This window comes from Symphalangus syndactylus, chromosome 12 (genome assembly GCF_028878055.3).
Source record: "Symphalangus syndactylus isolate Jambi chromosome 12, NHGRI_mSymSyn1-v2.1_pri, whole genome shotgun sequence".
Classification (NCBI taxonomy): domain Eukaryota; kingdom Metazoa; phylum Chordata; class Mammalia; order Primates; family Hylobatidae; genus Symphalangus; species Symphalangus syndactylus.
The window spans coordinates 9246377-9252376 of NC_072441.2; positions in this window are offsets into that span (position 1 = coordinate 9246377).

Sequence of the window (6000 nt, forward strand, 5' to 3'; positions counted from 1 at the left end):
TCAGAAAGAAGTTTCACAGAATGCTTCTGTGTAGTTTATATTTGAATATATTCCTTTTTCCACTACTACGCTCTTAGCGCTCCAAATGTCCAGTTGCATTTTCTACAGAAAGAGTGATCAGATCTGCTCAATCAAAAGTATGGTTTAACTCTGTTAGCTGAATGCACAGATCAGAAAGAAGTTTCACCGAATGATTCTGTGTAGTTTATATTTGAAGACATTCCTTTTTCCACTATTACCCTCTTAGCGCTCCGAATCTCCACTTGCATTTTCTGCAAAAAGAGTGTTTCATAACTGCTCAATCAAAAATATGTTTTATCTCTGTTAACTGAATTTACAGATCAGAAATAAGTTTCACAGAATGCATCTGTGTAGTTTTTATTTGAAGATATTCTTTTTCCCAATGTAGGCCTCTTAGCGCTTAGAATGTCCAATTGCAGTTTCTACAGAAAGAGTGTTTCAGAACGGCTCAATCAAAAGTAAGGTTCAACTCTGTTAGTTGAATGCACAGAACAAAAAGAAGTTTCACAGAATGCTACTGTGTAGATTATATTTGAATATATTCCTTTTTCCACTATTACCCACTTAGCGCTCCGAATGTCCACTTGCATTTTCTACAGAAAGAGAGTTCAGATCTGCTCAATCAAAAGTATGGTTTAACTCTGTTAGCTGAATGCACAGATCAGAAAGAAGTTTCACAGAATGATTCTGTGTAGTTTATATTTGGAGACATTCCTTTTTTCCACTATTACCCACTTAGCGCTCCGAATCTCCACTTGCATTTTCTACAGAAAGAGTGTTTCAGAACGGCTCAATCAAAACTAAGGTTCAACTCTTTTAGTTGAACAAACAGAACAGAAAGAAGTTTCACACAATTCTTCTTTGTAGTTTTTATTTGTAGACATTCCTTTTCCCAATATAGGCCTCTTAGCGCTCAGAATGTCCAATTGCAGTTTCTACAGAAAGAGTGTTTCAGAACGGCTCAATCAAAAGTAAGGTTCAACTCTGTTAGTTGAATGCACAGAACAGAAAGAAGTTTCATACAATGCTTCTGTGTAGTTTATATTTGAACATATTCTTTTTTCCACTATTACCCACTTAGCGCTACGAATGTCCAGTTGCATTTTCTACAGACAGAGTGTTTCAAAACTGCTCAATCAAAAGTATGGTTTAACTCTGTTAGCTGAATGCTCAGATCAGAAAGAAGTTTCACAGAATGCTTCTGTGTAGTTTATATTTGAATATATTCCTTTTTCCACTACTACGCTCTTAGCGCTCCAAATGTCCAGTTGCATTTTCTACAGAAAGAGTGTTCAGATCTGCTCAATCAAAAGTATGGTTTAACTCTGTTAGCTGAATGCACAGATCAGAAAGAAGTTTCAACGAATGATTCTGTGTAGTTTATATTTGAAGACATTCCTTTTTCCACTATTATCCTCTTAGCGCTCCGAATCTCCACTTGCATTTTCCACAAAAAGAGAGTTTCATAACTGCTCAATCAAAAATATGTTTTATCTCTGTTAACTGAATTTACAGATCAGAAATAAGTTTCACAGAATGCATCTGTGTAGTTTTTATTTGAAGATATTCTTTTTCCCAATGTAGGCCTCTTAGCGCTTAGCATGTCCAATTGCAGTTTCTACAGAAAGAGTGTTTCAGAACGGCTCAATCAAAAGTAAGGTTCAACTCTGTTAGTTGAATGCACAGAACAGAAATAATTTTCACAGAATGCTACTGTGTAGTTTATATTTGAATATATTCCTTTTCCCACTATTACCCTCTTAGCGCTCCGAATGTCCACTTGCATTTTCTACAGAAAGAGTGTTCAGAACTGCGCAATCAAAAGTATGGTTTAACTCTGTTAGCTTAATGAACATATCAGAAATAAGTTTCACACAATGCTTCTGTGTAGTTTTAATTTGAAGATATTATTTTTCCCAATAGAGGCCTCTTAGCGCTCAGAATGTCCAATTGCAGTTTCTACAGAAAGAGTGTTTAAGAAAGGCTCAATCAAAAGTAAGGTTCAACTCTGTTAGTTGAATGCACAGAACAGAAAGGAGTTTCATACAATGCTTCTGTGTAGTTTATATTTGAACATATTCTTTTTTCCACTATTACCCACTTAGCGCTACGAATGTCCAGTTGCATTTTCTACAGACAGAGTGTTTCAAAACTGCTCAATCAAAAGTATGGTTTAACTCCGTTAGCTGAATGCTCATATCAGAAAGAAGTTTCACAGAATGCTTCTGTGTAGTTTATATTTGAATATATTCCTTTTCCCACTACTACCCTCTTAGCGCTCCAAATGTCCAGTTGCATTTTCTACAGAAAGAGTGTTCAGATCTGCTCAAACAAAAGTATGGTTTAACTCTGTTAGCTGAATGCACAGATCAGAAAGAAGTTTCACCGAATGATTCTGTGTAGTTTATATTTGGAGACATTCCTTTTTCCACTATTAACCTCTTAGCGCTCCGAATCTCCACTTGCATTTTCTACAGAAAGAGTGTTACAGAACGGCTCAATCAAAACTAAGGTTGAACTCTTTTATTTGAACAAACAGAACAGTAAGAAGTTTCACACAATTCTTCTGTGTAGTTTTTATTTGTAGACATTCTTTTTCCCAATATAGGCCTGTTAGCGCTCAGAATGTCCAATTGCAGTTTCTACAGAAAGAGTGTTTCAGAACGGCTCAATCAAAAGTAAGGTTCAACTCTGTTAGTTGAATGCACAGAACAGAAAGAAGTTTCATACAATGCTTCTGTGTAGTTTATATTTGAACATATTCTTTTTTCCACTATTACCCACTTAGCGCTACGAATGTCCAGTTGCATTTTCTACAGACAGAGTGTTTCAAAACTGCTCAATCAAAAGTATGGTTTAACTCTGTTAGCTGAATGCTCTGATCAGAAAGAAGTTTCACAGAATGCTTCTGTGTAGTTTATATTTGAATATATTCCTTTTTCCACTACTACGCTCTTAGCGCTCCAAATGTCCAGTTGCATTTTCTACAGAAAGAGTGTTCAGATCTGCTCAATCAAAAGTATGGTTTAACTCTGTTAGCTGAATGCACAGATCAGAAAGAAGTTTCACCGAATGATTCTGTGTAGTTTATATTTGAAGACATTCCTTTTTCCACTATTACCCTGTTAGCGCTCCGAATCTCCACTTGCATTTTCTACAAAAAGAGTGTTTCATAACTGCTCAATCAAAAATATGTTTTATCTCTGTTAACTGAATTTACAGATCAGAAATAAGTTTCACAGAATGCATCTGTGTAGTTTTTATTTGAAGATATTCTTTTTCCCAATGTAGGCCTCTTAGCGCTTAGCATGTCCAATTGCAGTTTCTACAGAAAGAGTGTTTCAGAACGGCTCAATCAAAAGTAAGGTTCAACCCTGTTAGTTGAATGCACAGAACAGAAAGAAGTTTCACAGAATGCTACTGTGTAGTTTATATTTGAATATATTCCTTTTTCCACTATTACCCTCTTAGCGCTCCGAATGTCCACTTGCATTTTCTACAGAAAGAGTGTTCAGAACTGCGCAATCAAAAGTATGGTTTAACTCTGTTAGCTTAATGAACATATCAGAAATAAGTTTCACACAACGCTTCTGTGTAGTTTTTATTTGAAGATATTATTTTTCCCAATATAGGCCTCTTAGTGCTCAGAATGTCCAATTGCAGTTTCTACAGAAAGAGTGTTTCAGAAAGGCTCAATCAAAAGTAAGGTTCAACTCTGTTAGTTGAATGCACAGAACAGAAAGAAGTTTCATACAATGCTTCTGTGTAGTTTATATTTGAACATATTCTTTTTTCCACTATTACCCACTTAGCGCTACGAATGTCCAGTTGCATTTTCTACAGACAGAGTGTTTCAAAACTGCTCAATCAAAAGTATGGTTTAACTCTGTTAGCTGAATGCTCAGATCTGAAAGAAGTTTCACAGAATGCTTCTGTGTAGTTTATATTTGAATATATTCCTTTTTCCACTACTACTCTCTTAGCGCTCCAAATGTCCAGTTGCATTTTCTACAGAAAGAGTGTTCAGATCTGTTCAATCAAAAGTATGGTTTAACTCTGTTAGCTGAATGCACAGATCAGAAAGAAGTTTCACAGAATGATTCTGTGTAGTTTATATTTGGAGACATTCCTTTTTCCACTATTACCCACTTAGCGCTCCGAATCTCCACTTGCATTTTCTACAGAAAGAGTGTTTCAGAACGGCTCAATCAAAACTAAGGTTCAACTCTTTTAGTTGAACAAACAGAACAGAAAGAAGTTTCACACAATTCTTCTTTGTAGTTTTTATTTGTAGACATTCCTTTTCCCAATATAGGCCTCTTAGCGCTCAGAATGTCCAATTGCAGTTTCTACAGAAAGAGTGTTTCAGAACGGCTCAATCAAAAGTAAGGTTCAACTCTGTTAGTTGAATGCACAGAACAGAAAGAAGTTTCATACAATGCTTCTGTGTAGTTTATATTTGAACATATTCTTTTTTCCACTATTACCCACTTAGCGCTACGAATGTCCAGTTGCATTTTCTACAGACAGAGTGTTTCAAAACTGCTCAATCAAAAGTATGGTTTAACTCTGTTAGCTGAATGCTCAGATCAGAAAGAAGTTTCACAGAATGCTTCTGTGTAGTTTATATTTGAATATATTCCTTTTTCCACTACTACGCTCTTAGCGCTCCAAATGTCCAGTTGCATTTTCTACAGAAAGAGTGTTCAGATCTGCTCAATCAAAAGTATGGTTTAACTCTGTTAGCTGAATGCACAGATCAGAAAGAAGTTTCACCGAATGATTCTGTGTTGTTTATATTTGAAGACATTCCTTTTTCCACTATTATCCTCTTAGCGCTCCGAATCTCCACTTGCATTTTCCACAAAAAGAGTGTTTCATAACTGCTCAATCAAAAATATGTTTTATCTCTGTTAACTGAATTTACAGATCAGAAATAAGTTTCACAGAATGCATCTGTGTAGTTTTTATTTGAAGATATTCTTTTTCCCAATGTAGGCCTCTTAGCGCTTAGCATGTCCAATTGCAGTTTCTACAGAAAGAGTGTTTCAGAACGGCTCAATCAAAAGTAAGGTTCAACTCTGTTAGTTGAATGCACAGAACAGAAAGAAGTTTCACAGAATGCTACTGTGTAGTTTATATTTGAATATATTCCTTTTTCCACTATTACCCTCTTAGCGCTCCGAATGTCCACTTGCATTTTCTACAGAAAGAGTGTTCAGAACTGCGCAATCAAAAGTATGGTTTAACTCTGTTAGCTTAATGAACATATCAGAAATAAGTTTCACACAAAGCTTCTGTGTAGTTTTTATTTGAAGATATTATTTTTCCCAATATAGGCCTCTTAGCGCTCAGAATGTCCAATTGCAGTTTCTACAGAAAGAGTGTTTCAGAAAGGCTCAATCAAAAGTAAGGTTCAACTCTGTTAGTTGAATGCACAGAACAGAAAGAAGTTTCATACAATGCTTCTGTGTAGTTTATATTTGAACATATTCTTTCTTCCACTATTACCCACTTAGCGCTACGAATGTCCAGTTGCATTTTCTACAGACAGAGTGTTTCAAAACTGCTCAATCAAAAGTATGGTTTAACTCTGTTAGCTGAATGCTCAGATCAGAAAGAAGTTTCACAGAATGCTTCTGTGTAGTTTATATTTGAATATATTCCTTTTTCCACTACTACGCTCTTAGCGCTCCAAATGTCCAGTTGCATTTTCTACAGAAAGAGTGTTCAGATCTGCTCAATCAAAAGTATGGTTTAACTCTGTTAGCTGAATGCACAGATCAGAAAGAAGTTTCACAGAATGATTCTGTGTAGTTTATATTTGGAGACATTCATTTTTCCACTATTACCCTCTTAGCGCTCCGAATCTCCACTTGCATTTTCTACAGAAAGAGTGTTACAGAACGGCTCAATCAAAACTAAGGTTGAACTCTTTTAGTTGAACAAACAGAACAGTAAGAAGTTTCACACAATTCT